General features: G+C 39.5%; 1 protein-coding gene across 17 annotated transcripts in view; it reads right to left on the bottom strand.

The window, feature by feature from the left end:
* Positions 1-22,695, bottom strand: part of DLG1 (discs large MAGUK scaffold protein 1) — a 246,509-nt gene that overhangs the window by 183,774 nt on the left and 40,040 nt on the right. The window lies entirely within an intron of this gene.

The following is a 22,695-nucleotide window of genomic DNA, read 5'->3' as shown; positions in this document are numbered from 1 at the left end:
CTTGATACCATCTTTCAAACTTTATAGATACTTACATGCAGGATATTCACAACAATATTTTAAAGGAGCCCTGGTCGGGTTATCAGTGGTTAGAGCATCAGCATGCGGAATGCAGGGTCTCGGGTTCAATTCCGAGGGCATGTACCTTGGTTGTGGGTTCCCCAGCCCCGTTGGAGGTACATGCTGGAGGCATCCAATTGATGTCTCTCACATCGATGTTTTTCTTTTCTTTCTTCCCACTGCTCCCTCCCTTCCATTCTCTCAAGAAATCAATGGAAAAAGTATCCTTGGGTGAGGATTAAAAAAAAAAAAGGGGGGGGGGGGAAACAAGCTGCCTACCAATAAACCACTTTCCCCACTCAAAGGGCTATATAAATTATGGTACAATCATTCTAGGAAATATGTAGAGGTTAAAGTGGGTAAAATCAACTACTTCTACTAGGAAAGGATGAAGACATAGACTATTGAATGAGAAAAGCATCTTTCAAAGCTAACACACACGGTTTCAACATTTCAAAGCAAAGCAATAGTGTATTTATGTAAATGTATACATGTATAAACATTACATTAATATATATACAGTATGTGTATGTGTGTACATGTACATATATTTATCTCCATACAAATGAACGTGTGTGTGTGTGTGTGTGTGTGTGTGTGTGTGTAATTTGGGGGGCTCTGAAAGGACTTAAAACAAAAATGATTCATTCTGAAAAAGAAAAATCCCTAAAAAATTATATACATAATTAGACTTTGATGCTTTTTAATCCTTTAATTATTGAAACCCCAAGGCAAAATCACTCCATTCTCATGGTGTCATTTAATGTGGCTCTTTGGTTTCTGTAGTTCCTGCAAATTGGCAGCTGAATGAATTAGTACAGTGGTCAGCAAACTCATTAGTCAACAGAGCCAAATATCAACAGTACGACTGAAATTTCTTTTGAGAGCCAAATTTTTTAAACTTAAACTTCTTCTAACGCTACTTCTTCAAAATAGACTTGTCCAGGCCATGGTTATTTTGTGAAAGAGCCACACTCAAGGGGCCAAAGAGCCTCATGTGGCTCACGAGCCTCAGTTTGCTGACCACAAAATTAGTAGCTTGATCAGTCTCACATTCAATCCTTTTGGCAAGACAATAGATGGTACTGTGTTCTTTAATCAAGAAGCACATATCTAGCCAAAACCTGTTTGGCTCAGTGGATAGAGCTTCGGCCTGAGACTGAAAGGTCCCAGGTTTGATTCCAGTCAAGGGTATGTACGTTGGTTGCAGGCACATTCCAAGTATGGGGTGTGCAAGAGGCAGCTGATGATTCTCTCTCATCGATGTTTCTAACTCTCTAGCCCTCTCTCTTTCTCTTGTAAAAAATGAATTTTATATCTATCTATCTATCTATCTATCTATCTATCTATCTATCTATCTCTCGGGTCTAGTAATAATTAATGTCGTTTTTAAACATTCGTTTAAAATCTTGCTTGGCGTTGACTTGTATTGACATAACCTTCAAACACGTGGTATCTACAGAACGTGTGAAGTGCAATTAACAAGTTTTGCTTGAAAAAGTGTGTGTTTGGTTTGGTTTTTGTTGCAAAACTAGGGCTAAGAAGATGGCGGATGAAGAGCATATTCGGCACTGCATGCTTTATGAGTTCCAATTAGGAAGAAAAGCAAGTGAGGCTGCAAAAAACATCTGTAGTGCTCTTGGTCAAGATGCGGTTAGCGCCAGAAAATGCCAGCGTTGGTTTGAGAAATTTCGCGAGGGAAATTTTTCGTTAGATGACAAGAGTGGTCGAGGCCGTGTGTCCAATTTTGATCAAGAAGCTCTTCAAGCTCTTTTGGTGCAAAATCCTCAAATTACCCAACAAGAGCTTGCGACAACTTTAAATTGTTCACAAGAAACAATTTCCAATCAATTGCGTGCACTTGGCAAAGTCCAAAAGTTTGGAAAATGGGTTCCTCATGAGTTGACCCACAACAACCGTAATCAAAGAGTCACAATTTGCAGTTCGCTCCTCTCTCGTCAAAACCGTTTGCCGTTTTAGAGCAAATTGTTACCGGAGATGAACAATGGGTGCTGTATGTTAATTTGAAAAGGCGGCCTCAATGGTTGGACAAAAATGAGGCTCCGCAGCCCACGCCAAAACCTGACTTGCATGCGAAAAAAGTGATGTTGTGTGTTTGGTGGAATTTTAAAGGAATTCTTCATTATGAACTTTTACCATCTAACCAAACCATTACAAGTGCAGTGTATAGTGCCCAATTGGAAAGGTTAGCCCAAGCTTTAAGAGAAAAAGAACCCGCGCTGATTAATCGGAAGGGCGTAATTCTTCACCACGATAACGCACGACCGCATACTGCAAGAATCACTGCTGAAAAACTGCGCCAGTTGGAATGGGAAGTTCTCCCTCAACCTGCATATTCTCCTGATATTGCCCCTTCCGATTACCATTTGTTTCATTCTTTGTAAAACTTTCTTCTTGGAAAAAAATTTAATAATGAAGAATGCCTCAAAAATGCATTGACCGAATTTTTTGCATCAAAATCACAAGAATTTTACAACAGAGGGATTAAAATGCTTCCTGAGCGTTGGGCACAAGTAGTAGAAAACAATGGCAACTATATTGTTGATTAAATTTTGTTGTATTGTTTAAATAAATTCGATTTAAAAAAGTATTAGAAAACGACATTAATTATTACTAGACCTAATATTTTAAACTAGAGGCCCAAAATTTTTTCCTGGTGGGGAAAGAGGTGGGTTCCTCAGCCCAGCCTGCAACCTCTCACAATCCAGGACTGCTGGCCCCTAACCACTCACATGCCTGCCTGCCTGCTTGCCTGATTGTTCTAACCACTCTTCCGCCTGCCTGATCATCCCTAACCACCTCTGCCTTGGCCCCCACAGCACAGCTTCTTCTGGAAGGATGTCCAGAAGGTCATTAGGCTGTCCAGTCTAATTAGCATACTATGCTTTTATTATTATAGATCAGTGGGGGAATGAAGAATTACTAAACTATAAAATGGCTACCAGTGAAAAAAATCAGTCTTCCTCCAGGATGACTTAAAATAAAAATTAGATGTTAAATCATAGACCTAAATATAAAGAACTAAGTCAAAAACCACCAAAAGAATAAAGGGCTAAATCTGTTCTTACTCTTAGAATGGTGACGTCTAAGCCCAGAAACAGTATCTAGAAACAAAAAAAAAACTAATAAATTTGAATAAGGTTTACAACTTCTATATCACCAATTTAAAAAGAAAACTCTTAACTGGTTGGGAGGGGAGCCTAATCAGATTATAAAAGAGCCAGTTTTTTCAATATATAATAAAGTCTGACAAATCAATTTTTTAAATGAAGTGACACAAACAATATAAAAAAGAATTTTAAAAAGCCAATAAACAATATGAAAAGATGTTCACCCTCCCAGTCATAAAGAAATACACTAATATCTGGGCAGATCAACAAAAACATAAGTGCCTGATAATCCTAGTATTGATGAGAGTGGAAAAACAGAAACTTTAACCTGAGTGGAAATATAAATGAGAATAGCTTATCTTGTCAGCAACTTAACATTATATAAATGTAAAAGTTGTATTATTTACAAATATTACTGTTTATATAAACAAACAATATATAAATCAAATTAGAACTGGTATTATCTTAAAGCTGTAGTGATTAAGATAAAGTATATTGGCAGATGGCTAGACAAAGTGAAATTAAAAAAAAAAAAATCCAGAAGCAAACTTACATATGAAAATTTATGACACAGTACAGCCCACTGGGAGAATGAAAAGAATGTCAGTAAATGGATAGCAATTAGAAAAAAAAAATCAGATGCCACCAAAACAAAAATTAACATCAGGCAAATTAAAAACTTAAATGTAAAAGTCAAAACTATGAAACTCTTAGAACCCAATACAAGAGATTTTCTTGAGTTCCAGCTATCAAAGAATATTCAAACCAAGACATGAAATGTGTAAAAAACTTAACAGAAAAGCCTGGTAGTTTAACATTAAAATTACTTGATCCTAATCATCAAAAGACATCAAAGAAAAAATGGACAAAACCACCACAGACCATAGAGCAAGAAAAAGTATTGCTAACCTTTATAACCAAAATATATATACTCAGAATCTATTTTAAAAACTGCCTACAAATCAATAAGAAAAAGAAAAACCAACAAAAAGTGGGCAAAAGAAATTAAGTCACATCATCGTTACCTAGTGACTAAAAATGCAAAACCATACCATTTATTATTTAGTAATTTATTTTTTAAAAAGCCAAGAGAATTCCAAATACAGAATTCAGAGTTATGATTAATGAATAAGAAAGAAATAGGATGGGATCTGATGGGGCAAATGGGACTTCTAAACTGGTTAGGTGTGGTAAGCCGCCTAATGTCTTCACTAGAGAGGTATGGACAAGGAGCACAGAGTCCTGGAGACCCTTGAGCCCTTGCAAGGGTCCGAGCTATGCACCAACTGTTTAATTGAGAGTAGCTGAAGCAGCTTCCTGACCAGATAGTCCTGTAAGTCCTTACTGATAAGATAGTCTGTTACTGGGAATTGCCTGCCTAAGAGCTATAGATGTATCTCAAACTGAATAAAAGGATGGCAAGGCCTGGGCACAAGCAGTCCTTCTTGCGTTGGGCTCCACCTGGCCCCCCAATTTCCAAATTATTATTTCTTGTCTCATCTTTGTCATTTGTGCGCAGCCCTTCTCCAGAACCCGAACCCTGAACCACACAGGATGTGATCAATCACACTAGGTAGTGTTCTTTAATTATTCTGAATGCTATGCAGAGATTCTTTTTTTCTCAACCCTCATCTGATGCTATGTTTAATGATGAGAAAGAAAGTGAGAAAGAGAGGGAGGGAGGAAGAGGGGGGAGGGAAAGAGAGAAAGAGACAGAGGGAGGGAGGGAGAGAGGGGGAAGGGGGGGGGAGAGAAAGAGAGAGAGAGAGAGAGAGAGAGAGAGAGAGAGAGAGAGAGAGAGAGAGAGAGAATATCATCGATCCCCTGTCTCCTGCATGTGCCCCAACTGGGCATCTAACCCACCAACCTAAGTATGTGCCAGGGATCAAACCTGCAACTTTTCTGGTGCACAGGGCAACAATCCAACCAACTAAACCAACCAGCCAAAGCTATACACAGTTTTTTTTTTACATCTAACATACATTTCTTACATAGTGGTTTATCTTTACTCAATATTTAATGCAAATTTTACATAATATACAAATGACTAATAAATTATACTTTTAAAACCTTTGGTATCCATCAGGGTGTAGTGTAGTGTAGTGTAGTGTAGTGTGTGTGTGTGTGTTTAAGCAATTCTAGCTATTTGAAGGGTTACTTCTCCATAATTCCCACACACACACCCTTAAGGTCTTCCATATAGCAAAGAGGAAGTTTACTTTTATATACAGAATAAAATTCATTCTATCTTTGAATAAGTCATCATTATTGCATCATCCTTCAGATATCACCTTTGTAGTCTTTTTTTTTTTTTTTTTAAGTTTTCATTTTTCACAGTTGGAAATTGAGAATTTTTAACTTTCTGCCTGGGTTGGAAAAAACCCAAGGTCACCCACCCACAGGTCCAATGATTTTAGAGGAGAATTTATAAGACTGATTAGTCATGTTCACAACTATCATTTATCACAATGAAATGATACAAATAAAAACAAATAAAGGGAAAATGTACATGCAGAGAAGTCTAGGGGAAATCGGTAGTACACTTCTACAGTTCTCTCCCAATAGTCACACAGGGTGCCCTTAGTTTTTGCAGCCACCAGTTGCTATTAACATGTGAAATACTGCCAATCAGACAAGACTGTGAGACTTAGAACCCAGGGTATTCACTGGAGGTTAGTCATGTTATCCAGGCCTCTGTCTACCACTCATTAAAATTCTAGACTCCCAGAAGGAAATCTTCAGCATAAACTATACATGTTTGCACAAATAGTTTAGGTACAGTGAACCACTCTTATCAGTCAGTGATGGAGATTTTTTTTTTTTTTAAATATTTTTATTGAATTTTTTACAGAGAGGAAGAGAGAGGGACAGAGAGCCAGAAACATCGATGAGAGAGAATCATCGATCAGCTGCCTCTTGTACACCACCTACCGGGGATGTGCCCGCAACCAATGTACATGCCCTTGACCGGAATCGAAACCAGGACCTTTCAGTCTGCAGGCCAACACTCTATCCACTGAGCCAAACCAGTTTTGGTGTGATAGGGATCTTCTTGAAATCTAAGTTCCCCGACACCAAGCAAGGACCAAATTTGCAAGCAGGTCTTTTCAAGGATAGCAATTTAAGTTATGTTAACACTTTTTTGCAAACCACCAATAATGAGAAAGAGAAGAAAACCGCCAAAGATATTTTACAATTACTAGTTGATCAGAAGATGAAAGAAAAAAGAAAACAGCACTGTAGATTAATAATGACGGTTAATTTGAATGTGTAAGTGAAATCTGAGACTATGTCTTCAGATGCACAATATTTTAAATTAATTTTCTGAAATTCAAGAATAAGATGAGTGATGCCCTGGCCAGTGTTGCTCAGTGATTAGTGTCAGCCCATGCACCAAAGGGTCACAGGTCCCATTCCTGATGAAGGGCATGTACCTTGGTTGCAGGTTTCATCTCCAGCCCCAGTTGGGCAACTAATAGATGAATTGATGTATATCTCTCATATCTCTCTCTCTCTCTCCCTCCCCCTTTCCACTCTCTCTAAAAATCAATGGAAAAAAATGTCCTTGGGTGAGAATTAAATAATAATAATAAGAAGAAGAAGAAGAAGAAGAAGAAGAAAACTGAAAAACTAAGGAGAGAAAGAAATATCAAATTTTCATTTAATTAGTTCAGGATTTTATCATAAAACTAGAAGTCCAGTGCACGGATTCATGCACTGGTGGGGGCATGGCCAACAGGGATCAGCCTGCTATGGGAGTACTGCTCATCACAGTCAACCAAAAGGCTGTGGACCCGCCCTCTGAGAAGCTGCTGAATGAGGAAATCAGTCTGAGCTGCTATTTTGTGGTAATGTCTTGGGTAAAGGCATGTTCAGTATTCTGGAAGAACCTGGTGGAAAGCTTTACACCCCAAAGCCACTCAGTGAATGTCCTTGATGTGCGATACCAGGTTAGTGACAACATCAAGGATCCTCAGCCATCCAGACAGCCTCCCTGGGGGGGAGTGGAGAATCTAGTCATGTCCCCTCTTGCCACATGCCTATGCCAGCTTCCATGCTCTTTCTAGAACACACCTTAGAGGGCCTGCATCTGCTGGTGGGGTCAAGCCAGAGTCTGGATTGTATCAGGTATTTGATAGGCACAGAGACTCAGCTTCACCCTGGGACTGCTAGTGGCTGCTCCCGCTGTAGGAGCAGCCATTCATCCCAGTCAGCCAAGTGCTGCTCTCACTGTGGGAGCACATTACCACTAGGAAGCAGCTCCTGCATTGAATGTCTGCCCTCTGGTGGTCAGTGCACATCATAGCGATTGGTCGATCGGTCATTTTGCTGTTTGGTTGCTGGGCTTTATAGATATATTTTGTGACAAGAACTTGGACCATCCCTGTATCCTGAAAGTAAGTGTGACAGCATGCTCTTATTTTTTATAATTATGCACCATGATTTGTTTTGTGCAGTTTGTAATTAGGTAACTGTTGAAGGTAGCTATATACACAGGGTGAATGAAGGAAACAGATAATGCAAAATTAAAAAACTCACTAGGTTGATCATTCTAACTTGTGTGTCAAATATAAAAACAAAATGCTTTGTGATTAAAGATCAAAGAGAAATGAATGTTGTCCTTTCTACTACGAAATCATAGCCATCAAAATTCATAAAAGTATTGTGCTTTAATGTCAAATGAAGACCAAAACCTATTTGACATCTGGAATCAGTATGTACCAAATGGATATATATTGCATGTCCATGTCTGATAGCTGATTAACAGTTGGTTACATTCAAAGGACATTGCAAATTTTGGGTATAAATACTTTCTAAAAACCCCCAAATGTGTCATATACATATAATGGAATACTATTAAACTAAAACAAATGAACTACGAATACAGGCAATGATATGGGAAAAACTCAAAATAGCCAGGCTAAAAAAAGCCAGGCTGAAAAAATAGAACATACTTTATGTCAAAACTTACAAAATCGTACCGCTTGAATAGGTACAGTTTGCTGTATGTCAATTATCTATACTAATAAAAGAGTAATATGCAAATTGGTCACAACACCCTCACAGTAACAACAGACAACAGGCTAAGTGGGGCAACCAGGCCAGCAGTGGGAGGAGGGGCAGTTGGGGATGACCAGGACAGCATGGGGGGAAGTTTGGGGGCAATCGGCCAGCAGAAGGGGCAGGCAGTTAGGTGTAACCAGGCTGACGGGGGGGAGGGGAGGGGAGGGAGGAGTAATTAGGGACGATCAGGCAGGCAGGCAGACAGACGAGCAGTTAGAAGTCAGCGGTCCCGGATTGTGAGAGGGATGTCCGACTGCTGGTTTCAGCCCAATCCCCCGAGGGGTCCCAGATTGGAGAGGGTCCAGGCTGGGCTGAGGGGATCCCCCCACCTGTGCACAAATTTCATGCACTAGGCCTCTCGTCTTCTATATATATGCAAATAGACTGAATAGCCTATTGTTATGTATATAACTGGTTGTTATGACGTGTGCTAACCACCAGGGGTGCATGTGGAACATGGCAGGTGTCAGCAGCAGGCAGCAGAGCACGGAACATGGTGAGCATCGACCATGGCAAAATAGTGGAGCCAGTGAGTGGGGACATCAGAACAAGGCAGGGGGCCAGTCACTGTCATCTGGGTGAGCCTCTGGTGGTTATTGAAAATTCTTTGCTCTTGCGCACCCCAGTCCGGTCTGGCAGTTGCCTCTGCCGCCAGCCCTGCTCACACCCACTGCTGGCACTCGCACCTGCTGCTGGTGCTGGCCCCAATCACTTGGCACCATCAGTGGGTGCGACCAGCAGCTGCTGGTCCCGATAGCCCCTCAGGGCTTTTCCACCACCCCTACTCCTGAGGGGTGATCAGGGCTGGCAGCTGCTTCTCGCACCCACTTCTGGCGTTGGCCCCACTTGCACCTGTAGCCAGCACCAGAGCTGCCACTCGCACCTACTGATGGCGCCATCAGCAGGTGTGAGCAAGGCAGCACCATCAGTGCATGAATAGCAATGGCAGGAGTGGGGCTGCTGGCAGAGAAGGGACTGGGGCCACGACGAGAGGGGCTGGCTGGGGCGAGAAGGATGGGCCAAGACCCTGTCCCTGTGCCCACTGCAGCCTTGTGGCCCACAGTTCCTTTCAAGGTGCATGAATTCATAAATGGGGCCCCTAGTATCTAAATAAAGCTGATTTTTAAAATTGGGTTGGTTTTCTAATTTAGATTCTAATTTAAAATGTCTAATGAAATTTTTCATTATTCCTTTGTTGTTCTGAGAATTATTTATAAAAGGACTTACAATATTTAAAAATGGAAAATAAAAAATAGAACGGTGACAAAGAGGGATAAATAATTTTCTAGGTACACTGAAGGTTGTGATTGTTTGCTAAGATAAATGACAAAGGCAGTCGATATAGAAGATATCTAACTTTAACAAAAATAAGGGGGGCAGCCGAGACCGGTTTGGCTCAATGGGTAGAGCATCAGCCTGTGGACTGAAAGGTCCCGGGTTCCATTCCAGTCAAGAGCATATACCTGGGTTGTGGGCACATCCCCAGTAGGAGGTGTGCAGGAGGCAGCTGACCGATGATTCTCTCTCATCGATGTTTCTAACTCTCTATCCATCTCCTTTCCTCTCTGTAAAAAATCAATAATATATATATTTTTAAAAATTCTATCCACAGAAGTTTAAATAAAGAAAAACATTATTTTATTACCCAAATTAAATTACCTAAGAAGATAAGTATAATAACTTAGATGCCCTTATAACTATAATTACAAAGTATGACCACACCAAGAAATTTTCAAAAAATATTTGCTCATTTTTCCCACCAAGAGGCAACCAAGAACCTCAAGTGGTAGTTTGTAATGAATACCACAGGATGGATCTGAGTGTTTTAAACAGTTTAAGAGTCTGGGGGTGATATAAAAATCCTATGATATGTTACTTTCTTAAAACTGATTCCAGGATAAAAACAACATTCTTAAAACTTCTTATAATACTTCTTCATAAGGTGTTTATCTAAATATTAAAAGGGAAATTTAATATGGTTAACTTTGTTTGAAAAAATTTAAACCCTTTTCCTAAAATATCCTGTTGTAGATACTACATGAAAAAGCAGACTTAATACTCAGAGAACAAAACTGTAGCTGAATCTATTAAAAACCATGCATATGAATTTTATACCCCCTCATGGTTTAATGACCAATACAAATGTTAAAACAAACTCTTAAAAATATCCTATCTATAAGTAGGATATTTTTTTCTTGTACAACCACTTCCAGGTTATACCGTTATTTTTTGGACCATAAGACGCTCCGGACCATAAGACACACCAGTTTTTAGAGAAGGGAAATGAAGAAAAAAAGATTCTGAAACAAATAGTGTCCTAAAATATTTTATGTGCATTAAAACCCAACATCACAGTCATAAACACATGTAATCAACCCTGTAAAGTAAACAGCAGCATTTAGAACCATTTTAGAGCCGAGCAAGCACACAGAGACCACACAGAGCCGGGCAAGTAAAAAAACTTTTTTTTTTAAAGTATATGTGTAGGCTATATTTGGACCATAAGACGCAGGGACTTTTCCCCCCCACTTCTGGGGGGGAAAAAGTGCGTCTTATGGTCCGAAAAATACGGAATTTCAGAAAACATCACTTGGAAAATAAGAATTCTCTGGAACTACAACGAGTTTAAAGTGAGGTTAAGGGAAAAATTTAGGTGACCAGAAAAGCAATATATTATTTATTTAATGAAGGTGTAAAGAAACCTGTTTCAGTATAATTTTTTTAGTCAACTAGCAATTTGGAGACCTCTCTACATTATCAATTAGGAAGTTTCAGTCCTACAAAAACTAAGAAAAAGCTTTCATTAAAAATAATACTTCAGATTAAGTAATTACCCTGTTTCCCCGAAAATAAGACAATGTCTTATATTAATTTTTGCTCCCAAAGATGCACTAGGTCTTATTTTCAGGGGATGTCTTATTTTTCCCTGAAGAATACGGTACACATTTATTGTTAAATGAAAATAAAGGAAATTTATGACCTATATATGGTACGGTAGTACGGTAGTTGTCAACACAAACCAGACAAACTGTGAATCCTACAGTATTAAGAATTTACTCATTTATTCAACGAAAATCATGTCATCATCTTCTGGAACATCATCACAACAATCCAATTCCTGAATTTCCTGGTGAATTTCTTGTGACTCCATTTCTTTCAGAATCAGTGGACCAAATCTCTCATGTTTAGCCTAGAGGGGCTTTATTTTCAGGGGGATGTCTTATATATATTTCACTCAGAAGGAAACCTGTAAGTAGGTCTTATTTTCGGAAGATGTCTTATTTTCGAGGAAACACGGTATATTCATTAGAAAGCTCTTGTGCTTCCAACTTGGTTTTAAACCATATGTAGTTTTTGATTGCAGAAATCAGGTAAAAACACATCAATTCTTTTTTTGTAGTTATTAATCATCTCCTGATAATATTTTTTCCATTGATTCTTTTTAGAGAGAGTGGAAGGGAGGGGGAGAGAGACACAAAGAGAAACATTGACTCAAGAGAGGCACATTAATTGGTAGCCTCCTGAACACACCTCCAACGGGCCAGCGTTGGTTTGGGATTGAGCCTGTAACCGATTTATGTGCCCTTAACTGGAATTGAACCTGTGACCCTTCAGATTGAGAGCCCATGCTCATCACTCCTTTATGTAATTTAATATTTTATATGGACAAACCATTTATCTTTTAGGCAAACGTTACATTTATTTTAGAGATATCACTGCATTAATACAATGAGTGTTTCACTTATAGGGGATGGGTAGGCTCATGTTTCTTTTATTATTTATTTTGTTTAAAAGCTCCACCCCAACACAATCTAAATACCAACACTTGATTTGGTTTTGAAATCACAAAGACAATGAAATAATTCTTCCATGTTAATACTGTTTCCTATATACTTAATTCTCCACAGTAGCAAAACATAAAAATGAAGTTAATAGTTAGTCTTCATGAATGGAGAATGGCATTTTATATGTAACCTTCATAAAAATCAGGTCCTTTTTCACTATACTTTCACTATACACAAATCATTTTTTTACTTTGTCCTACACACAATAGACAGGGAATTATATTCCATGAATTAAAGTCAATCAAACAATGTAATCTGCTTCAATTATTCTTTGCTGAAATACTACTGAATTTAAAAACGAAGCTTTTACAGATGTATTATTCAAACCCACCTTACTACCAAACATTAAAGACACTGTGCTGTTGTTGGTGCATCCTACTTTACAGTGATACAATATTGGAGAAAAGCAATCTAAGTGTTTGATGGTAGGAGACATTTTTTCAAATACTTCAATCAAATGAAGACTGAAACTCCAGAAAAATGCCTTGGTAAATGCTGCTTTCTACTGTCCTGAACACTGATTCTAGATCCAAAGCATTATTTTTAAAAGATTTATATTAAAATGTTGCATTCTTCAGCTATTCCACCCCCACGGCAGAGATCAGGTAAGCAAGCATATTGTGAATGAAATTAAGATGCTGTTTCTTTTTTCTATATAACAGTTTCAATAAAATTATAATTTAATTCTCAGAATGAAAGTTCTCATTTGCACCACTATGAGCCCAAAACATTGCTAATGTCCTTAAAATGTAATTCAACATCAGATTAATCATAGGAGCTCCACCTTGTACAGTGTAAACACTACTATCTCCGTCATGAGAATAAGATGCAACAAAAGGAGGAAATCCAAGGTGGCAGCATAGGTAAACAACTAAACTGCTGCCGTGCACAACAATTTCAAAATTACAACTAAAAGACAAAACGTCTATCACCCAGAACCACAGGAGAGCTGGCTGAGTGGAAGCTCTACAACTAGACAGAAAGAGAAAACAGCATTCAGGGTACAAGTGCTGAAAAACTGAAGTACAGGGCAAGCATGCGATACGGGCTGGCTGCAGATCCCGGCTGGAGGCGGGCGTTGCTTTCTTCAACCCGAAGAGAGACAAGCTCCCGATCTCTCTGAAATCCAGTTTCTGGAAAGAAGCTAGACTGTCTGCCATTGGGTCAGAAAGTGAGAGTGGCTTGCTCGCAGAGCTGCGTGCAAGAATAATTGTTTGCTCTGCTGGGGTGCAAGATGTGGGAACTCAGTCAGAGGAGCATAGACAGCTCACTGCCAGTCATGGCATCAGGTAATGACATCACGTAGAAACTCCTGGCTTCCTCTCCCTAGCGATGACTAGTCTCCTTGCAGCTTCTTCAGCCTAGGAACAGGACTTGCTTTATAGCCAGGTGCAAACATTTTTTTTTTTTAAACTATAACCAAATATCTGTTAAGCATTTTCCCTTGCCTCATCTCATTTGATCCTCACAGAAGTCCTGGGATAGGTAGATAGGAGACTCGATGGAATCCTATTTTCTATTCATTTGCCACAAAACAGAAATTTAGAAAGTTTAAAAACTTGACCTGATTGAAAAGAGGAAATGGTGGACCTTGAAAATAATTTCAGGTTTTCTCACTGTGCAGAATATAGTCAAACACTGCTGCAGTTAAAATATTTTACCCTTTGTTCTCCCTGCGTGATCTACAATAATAATCTTCTTTGGTTAATATTTACTGCTGTGTTGCTGATAATTACCTGAAAGAGAAGTTGGGGTGCTTCACTGGACTGGAAAAGTTTAGCTATATCAGAAAGCAGGTCTAATTAAGAAAGTTATTCAATATATATAAAAGGCTAAGTTGACTCGTGCATGCACAATATATATAAAGCTCTCCCTAGGTGCCAATCGCATGCACGTGTTTCGATCTGATATTGTCAATCATTAATTTGGTTGACACTCTATTATAGAGAAAGGGCGATAGCAATATTAAAGTATTTCTTCTAATTAAATTCCTTTCAATGTGCATGAATCCATGAAGAAAGGCTATACAAAGTGAATGCAATAATGAATTTAAAAAGGAAAATGAAATCTAAAAAGGAGCTATTAAACATTCTAAAAGTGAAAAGTAAAATAAATGAAATTAAGAAGTCTTGTGACACATCCAAACAGTGAAATAATTTTAAATACTATAGAACTGCATTGATGTGTAAGGATTTTCAAAATATATTAAACTAGTGGCCCGATGCACGAAATTCATGTACATTAAAAGGGGATTAATTAGGCAGTGTTTCCCAAACTTTTGACATATGTGTATCCCTTGTATAATTTTCGTAACGCGGAGTACCCCTCATACTCATGAGAATGTAGAATTAGGCACAGCTAAGCCCAGTGCAGTGCATATCCCCACCAAACTCCAGTGCAACGCATACCCCCATCAAACTCTTCCTGTACCTCTGAGGGTACGTGTACCACACTTTGGGAAACACTGACTTAGAGGAATTATTTTAATATTGTTATTTGCCCTTTCTCTATAACAGAAGTGTCAGAGATGAAAGAAAATTAGTAAAATATATATGAAAATCATCCTCCTATCAGAATCACGTCCCTGCCCACCTGCAGCGCCTCAAAATCGTGTGAGACCCAGACCCAGCTGGCCCCACCTCCACTGGGCAAGATCCAGACCTGGCCAGCCCCACCCTTGTCAAGCTCAGCTGGGCGGGGGGTGCAGCCTCAGGTCCCCCAGTGCACTCTCAGGTGCCCTGACCTGAGATCCCCCAGCCCGACACTGGGGCAGGGGTGTAACTTGAAGTCCCCCATCAAGCCCTGCTGGGTGGAGGGCACGGCCTAAGGCCCCCCGTCAATCACTGCTGGATGGGGAGGGGCAAGGCCTGAGGTCCCCTGGCCTGGGGCAGGGGGGAGCAGCCTGAGGTCCCCCAGCCCAGCACTGGGACGGGGGGTGCACCTTGAGGTTACCTGTCAAGCCCCACTGAGTGGAGGGGCATGGCCTGAGGTTCCCTGCCAAGCCCCACCAGGAGGGGGGTGCAGTCTCAGATCCCCTGCCCCGGCCCATTGCCATGCAGCCTCAGGTCCCTGTTGATTGCTCATTAAGGGAACTCTGCTATGGGGGCAGCCATCTTGTGCTACAGAAACCCACCTCCACTGTGGGCACCGCTATCTCTGTGACAGCGTGATGGTCAAGTTGCATATTCCCTCTTTATTATATAGGATATAAATGACCACATTATTCTGCCAAGTTCTCTACCCTTCTCAAATCCCTCAGCCACTAACTAACTGCCCTCCCAAGCAATGACTTCTAAACACCCAACATCAACCAAAGGTGACATCAGAAATAAAACTTGTGCCGGGATCGGTTTGGCTCAGTGGATAGAGCGTCGGCCTGCAGACTGAAAGGTCCCGGGTTCGATTCCGGTCAAGGGCATGTACGTTGGTTGCGGGCACATCCCCAGTGGGGGGTGTGCGGGAGGCAGCTGGTCGGTGTTTCTCTCTCATCGACGTTTCTAACTCTCTATCCCTCTCAATTCCTCTCTGTGTAAAATCAATAAAATATATTCTAAAAAAAAGAAATAAATAAAACTTGTTTGATTTACTCCAAAGGTAGATTTCCTTAGTCACAGTGTTTACAAAGAAATGTAAAGTTACCACTTTGTAATGGAGCAGATGATCTATTCGAACTTATAAAGTAAGTGAATATGTCTCTGATTCCTCCTTCCCACTTTGTCCTATTAAACAAAAACTTTCTGGTAAGAACTCTAAAGGATGAATTTAAAACTCTGCCTCCCAGACACCCACCCACCCACCCCCCCACACACACACACACACACACACACACACGAGAAGGGCATCTGTCCACAAAAAAAAACCCTATGTATTAATGCTCATCCCTGACCTGCGTGGCTCAGTTGGTTGAAGCATCATCCTGTACAATAAAAGGTTGCAGATTTTATTCCCAGTCAGGGAACATACCAAGTTTCAGGTTCAATCCCTGGTATTAAACTTTCGGGAGGCAACCGATCAATGTTTCTCTGTTCAACCAATGTTTCTCTCTCTCCCATTCTTCTAAATATTTTTTTAAATGTTCAAAACAGCTTTATTCCTAACAGCTTCAAACTGGAAATAACCCAAATGCCTACAATAGCAGAATAAACAAGTTGTAGTATATTCATACAATGCAATACTACACTACAATAGAAACAAACTACACACAATGGCAGAGATGCTGAGTAAACAAAGCCATAAGGAATCCATAAATACTGTATGATTAAATTTGTAAGAAGTTCAAAACTAATCTACAGTGATATAAATCAGAAAAATGATTATCTCTGGGGAAGAACATATTATTTTGGAAAGAGCAAAGGAAGTATTCTGGGTTACTGGAAATATTTTATAACTTTGTGGGTAGTCATCAAAGTTATAAAAAGGCATTCAGCTGCATATTTAAATTTGAAGATTTCTACCCAACTCATAGCAATGATGATGATGATGATGATGATAAAGAGACTGTGAAGCAGGATAACTGCTAATTCCTAATAAACAGGAATCTCTAGGCATTATTAGAAGACTAAAAGCCTGATGCACAAAGATTCGTGCTAGAATGGGCTTTCCTTTCTTTGGCTGCCGACACCGTCTTTCCACTCTGGCCCAGCCCCTTTCTGTTCAGGCCCCGGAGCCACTATTTTCCACTCCAGCCCGGCTTTCCCAACTACTCAGAGGCCCTGAGAGACTGGGGGTGGGGCAGAATGCCTGCATCCCACCCCTGACACACCACCCGGTACCTGTATATGCAAATTAACTGCCATCTTTGTTGGGTTGATTTGCCTGTCACTCTTGATGGGCTAGTGGTGTGTGGAGGTACAGTCAATTTACATGTTTGTCTATTATTAGGTAAGATGTTAGTACATACTGAACTGGGAGAATGGTGCTAATAATGAAAGCATACTTTCCTTTATTTAAACTACTCCTGGCATTCTGTCTATATGTCCTCTTTAAACATCCATTTAAAATTATACTTTTAGATATTTATCTTCCAGAAGTTCACCTGAGGCAGAAGTCAGCAAACATTTTTTTTTAATGGGCAGAGAGCAAATATTTTCAACTTTGCAGGTCATATGGTCTCTGCTGCAACTACTACTCAACTCTGCCACTGTAGCACTGAATGCAGCCATAACAATAAGCAAATAAATAAGTACAACCTGATTTGGCACACTGGCTGACCCTCGATCTAGCTAGAACAAAGACTATGTTAATTATCTTTGTTTTTCCATGTATATCATTTACATATTGCGGTACTTCATATACAATAGGTACTCAGCAAAATAAAGCTAAGGGGAATCTTTAAAATCATCTCTCCTAATCCCTTCATTAAAAAAAACCACACACATCATTTTATTTATTTTTTACAGAGAGGAAGAGAGAGGGACAGAGAGTTAGGAACATCAATGATAGAGAAACATCAATCAGCTGCCTTCTGCACACCCCATACTGGGATGTGCCTGTAACCAAGGTACATTCCCTTGACTGGAATTGAACCTGGGACCTTTCTGCCACTGAGCCAAACTGGTTTCGGCTAATCCCTTCATTTTTAAGTAAAACCACGAAATCCAGTCATGGCTGGTGTGGCTCTGTTGGTTGGGCATCATCCCATGCACTGAGAGGTTGCTGGTTTAATTTCCAGTCAGGGCACATGCCCGGATTTCAGGCTCAATCCCAGTAGTGTGTGTGCAGGAGGCAGCTGATCAATGTTTCATTCTCCCTCTCCCTTCCTCTCTCTAAAAATATTAACAAAACAAAACGTAAAATCCAGAGGTTAATATTTACTCAATATCATCATTGTTTAGGTACTATCTCGTGTTAGTAAATACATAAAGATCTTATATCCATATTTAATACTGATTAAAATTTCAACTACATTAAATAACAGAAGATATATTAAAACAATGATTATTTTCAAAATATTATCTTTATCTGTAGAATTTAATTTTAGTTTAATAGCTATCAATACAAGCTGTGAACCACATAACCAGGAGGAATCAATCTAATCACTACTTAAAGCTCATCTTGTAAAATAAGAAACTAAGACTAAAGTTTGTTCCAGGATCCAAGTTTTTCTGAAAGCCAAAATGATGATAATGAACATAATTAATGGGAGTCAGTATTAGATTATAATTATAATTTAACAATTAAGTTATGAGAATAATGTTTTATAAAGTTATACTCCAATCCAATAGCATATGTACTTAAACTTATCCTAATACAGGTTATTGAACATTTTTTTACACGGCAGGAAAACAGTAAGCCAACAGTAGATGGCAGCAATTCCATTCATTATTAAAATTTAACTTTCAAAAATGTAAAAAACCTGAAATCTCTGTACTGGGACTTTCTTTGAAAAGGTTTAACACCCCTTTCAAAGCTCTGGCTAACATACAATAATATAATACAATATAGCAAAAGTACCCTGAGCATAACAATCCTTTTTCTTTATCCATATAAGATGCTTACACACTAATCACCAAAAGTATAATAGTATCATAGTCATGAATTTTTTTGTAACTAGAGATTCAGGGAGCTGTCTCCAAAGACCAGGCATTAGTATAATTCTAAAATCCAACCACCAAAAGAAAAGGTAAATAATGCAAAAATAGCCATCAATAGAAGTTGATGGCTATTTTTCATTTCCCTTTTATTCCTACTTCCAAATTGCCTTAATGATAGAGATATACTTAAACTATCCACCACCTCTAATAAGGAAAGAAAAACTAGCATACTAGCCATAAAAGGCAAGGAGTCCTATATAATAAAACCCTAATATGCAAATCGACCAATCAGCATATGACATGCACTGACCACCAGGGGGGCAGACACTCAACACAGGAGGCCACTGGCAGCAGCAGTGGCAGGGGACGGGGCTGGCCAGTGGGCGGTACGAGTTCGCCATCCAAGGTGGTTGCCAGCGGGGCTCCCCTTCACCCCCACATCTCTCATCTGTCAGTCACCCCACAGATGGCCCTGATTGCCAGCCAGGCCTAGGGACCCTACCCTATATATTCGGAACAGTGTCTTAGATTTAAAAATTAAAACCTGGCAAGGCTTCTCTAATATTGAAAAAACAGGGTGATGCAGCGATATACATGGACTCTGGCTTGCACATTTTGTGGTCAGCCCTGATTCTGACACTTATAACTGTGTGACAAAGCCAATTATTTCTCTCTGCTCTAGTTTTTCCTCCCTTAAGATGGGGAAAATGGTACTACTGCCTCAGAAGGATCATGTTATGAACTACTTTTTATAATCAGTGCAAAAAAATGTAGCTGCCCATACAACAGCAAGAGGCCTTTCACCTGTATGAAAAGTATGGTCACTGGAGCATGCAGCGTCCCAGATTGTGACGGATGCCCGACTGCTGGTGTAGGCCTGACATCCCCCAAGGGGTCCCAGATTACGAAAGGATATAGGCCAGGGTGAGGGACCCTCCCCAAAGGCATGAATTTTGTGCGCCAGGCATCTAGTAAGAATTATAAAAAAAAGTGAAACTAAGCATCAAAGACTGAGAACAATTAATCAGAAAAGACTGTTCTGTCCCACCAGAAAGATATATATTTTATTACTATTTAATAAAATTATGAAAAAGAGCGGCCAACAATAAAGTCTTCCTTTGTGTTAGTCATTGTTTCACACACTTAGGAGGTATTAATCTTTAATAACTCTGTAAAGTAGATACTATTATTTTCTCCATTTTAGAATGAGGAAACTGAAACAAAGAAGTGTTAAGTGTCCAGGAATTACGGGTTGGAACTAGAAACTCAAAGGTCATCAAAGCCTAAGCTCTTAACTATTATCCTTTACTCTTGCCAGACTAAGTGCTGGGGCAGTGGGACTTTGGGGGACCATGGGATATATGGGAGAACTGTATTATCTGGCATTGGGGCAGGAACTACGAGGCAGCTTTCTCCCAGACAGGGATGGCTCACAGGAATCATTGTTCCTCTGCTGGGACCTCTCCCCAACTTTGAAGACTTGACTAGGAGCCATATCTGAGTTCCCATCAGCATGGCTCACACTGTTTGCTCCATCCTGGGGATTCCTTAAGACCTGCCTCACCTAATTTTCAGCCTCACCCAAACAGTTTGTAGAGGTTTCTCCATATGAATGGCCTTTCCTGGTTCAGGCTTCAGACTTCCCTAAAATCTCTCAAATGAGCAGCACCTGTCATCAGCATGATCCAAACCTATCAATAAGAGGCCCAAGACCCAGAACTACCACCAGTCTGACCTGCTTTACAGCAGGCCTCACCTGGGCACTTTCAAGCCCAATACAAGTAGTAACTATCTGCAGATTTCTCTGTAGCTCCTGCTGAGTGGCTCCAGGCAGTGGCTGACTTGGCTCAAGGAGACCCAAAAGCCAGTGCACCCAGTGAACAGCTTCAGACAATACCAAATTACAACTCTTCACATCTACAAACAACACACTCAAGGGGCAGGCTCAGTAAGAACTGTTCCATAGGGGTGTTTCCTGCATAGCAGCTCTTCCACTGTAGTAACAGCTGGTCCTCATAGCCAAATGGCCCAGAAGTCAACTCCTTCCAGTGACGCCAATAGCAATCAAGGCTCAACTACATTAAGACTGCACACAGCCCACACAGGTCTGTATCTGAAGTGCCCAGCTCAGGTGACTAGGGAGGTTGAGTCACTGGGTCCTACAGAGAACTACTATACACAAGGCCATTCTACCAATTCCAGAGACAAGAAGCTCTACCTAATATACACAGAAGCAAACACCAGGAAGCAGCCAAAATATGGAGACAAAGAAACATGTCATAAATGAAAGAAATGGAAGGAAGCAAACTACTGGACACAGTTCAAAACAATGGTTATAAGGTTGCTCAAGGATCTTAGAACTTCAAAAGACTTAGTGAGATCTACAAAAATCTTAGTGAGAATTTCAAAGATATGAAAAATGACCTGTCAGAAATTAAGCATAAACTTACTGAAATAAATAACAATTTATAGAGATTCAACAATAGAGGATTCTGAGAATCAAATCAATGATTTGGGACATGAGGAAGAAAAACAACACCCAAGCAGAACAAAAATAAAAAATAATTCTATATAATAAAGATGAAATATGCAAATTGACCATCACATCACCCACAGCCAATAAGGAGGGAAGACAAAGATGGGGTGGGGTGGGAATCAGGTGGAGGGGGGCAATGGGGGAGAAAGAGGAGCATCTGTAATACTCTCAACAATATTGATTTTTTTTTTTTAAAGGAGAAAAAAAAAATCTAAAAGATCAATTTAGAATCCTATCCCCAAGCTAGGGAATCAAGAAAACTTGGCCTAGTCTCTGGTTGGTAGCAAATACTAGTAGTTGGGAAGGTACCTAAGAGATAAACTTACCCAGCTCTCCTGACTTCTCCCTTATAAGTAGGAAATATTCCTTAAGGTGTATTACTTATTTAGAGGATGTTCCCAATACTGAAACACCTCTTCTCCAACTAGATAAGTTGATTATATGGAAAAACAATCAGGAAAGAATCGCCTTTAAGGAAAAAGCTCAAAAACAGAGAAGCAATGAGAGCAGTAAACTGTATTAGATATTAAGACATACTAAAAAACTTCAATAAATAAAACAATGTCAAGTTGGTTCTTGAATGGGCAGACTAATGGAACTGAATATCCAGAAATAGATCCAAATACATATGGGAATTTATTTGTCAAAAAGTGGCATTTTGCCAAAACCACTTTGGCTCAGTGGATAGAGCGTCGGCCTGCATACTGAAAGGTCCCGGGTTCAATTCTGGTCAAGGGCATGTACCTTGGTTGTGGGCACATCCCCAGTACAGGGTGTGCAAGAGGCAGCTGATTTGATTAATGTTTCTCTGTCATCGATGTGACTAACTCTCTATCCCTCTCTTACTCTGTAAAAAAATCAATTTTATATATATATATATATATATATATATATATATATATATATATATATATATATAAAATCTCCATTTAGTGGTGGTAAATATAGACTTCTTAATAAATTACATTGGAACAAATGGGTAGCCATGTGGAAAAATATTACATTAGTTCCATAATTAACACTATATATATGGATAATCTTCAAATGGTCCAACGATTTAAAAATGAAATCCTATATAAATATCAAAAGAACAGCTGGGTGAATTCTTTAGAACTCTGGAAGGTAGAAGGTCTTACTACAAGTCAAAATTCAGGAGAGAGAGGAGAGAAAAGAGGACTGAAAATAACACCATGACAAAGTGTGAGGGCCAAGTGCACCTCTTATCATAGACAAAGTCTAATCTCCCTAAAGATCACCAAGAAATTAATAGACCAAAAACGCAACAGAAAAAAAGTACACAATTAATCTTGCTTAAGTATAAGAAATCCAAATTAAAATTACATTATTCTTCATTTCTTACCCAACAAACTGAAACATACAAAAACTTGGAAATACATTCTGTCGACAAAGTTACAGGGAAACCATCACTCTCAATACATTCATTGCTGGTGAGAATGCACATGGCACAACTAGGAAGGAGAGAAATCTGGCAATAGATACAAAATTAAAAATGCATTTACTCTCTA

Source organism: Pipistrellus kuhlii, unplaced genomic scaffold, assembly GCF_014108245.1.
Source record: "Pipistrellus kuhlii isolate mPipKuh1 unplaced genomic scaffold, mPipKuh1.p scaffold_m20_p_2, whole genome shotgun sequence".
Taxonomy (NCBI): domain Eukaryota; kingdom Metazoa; phylum Chordata; class Mammalia; order Chiroptera; family Vespertilionidae; genus Pipistrellus; species Pipistrellus kuhlii.
The sequence above is the reverse complement of the archived record's forward strand: the minus strand, read 5'-3'. Positions and strand labels throughout refer to the sequence as shown.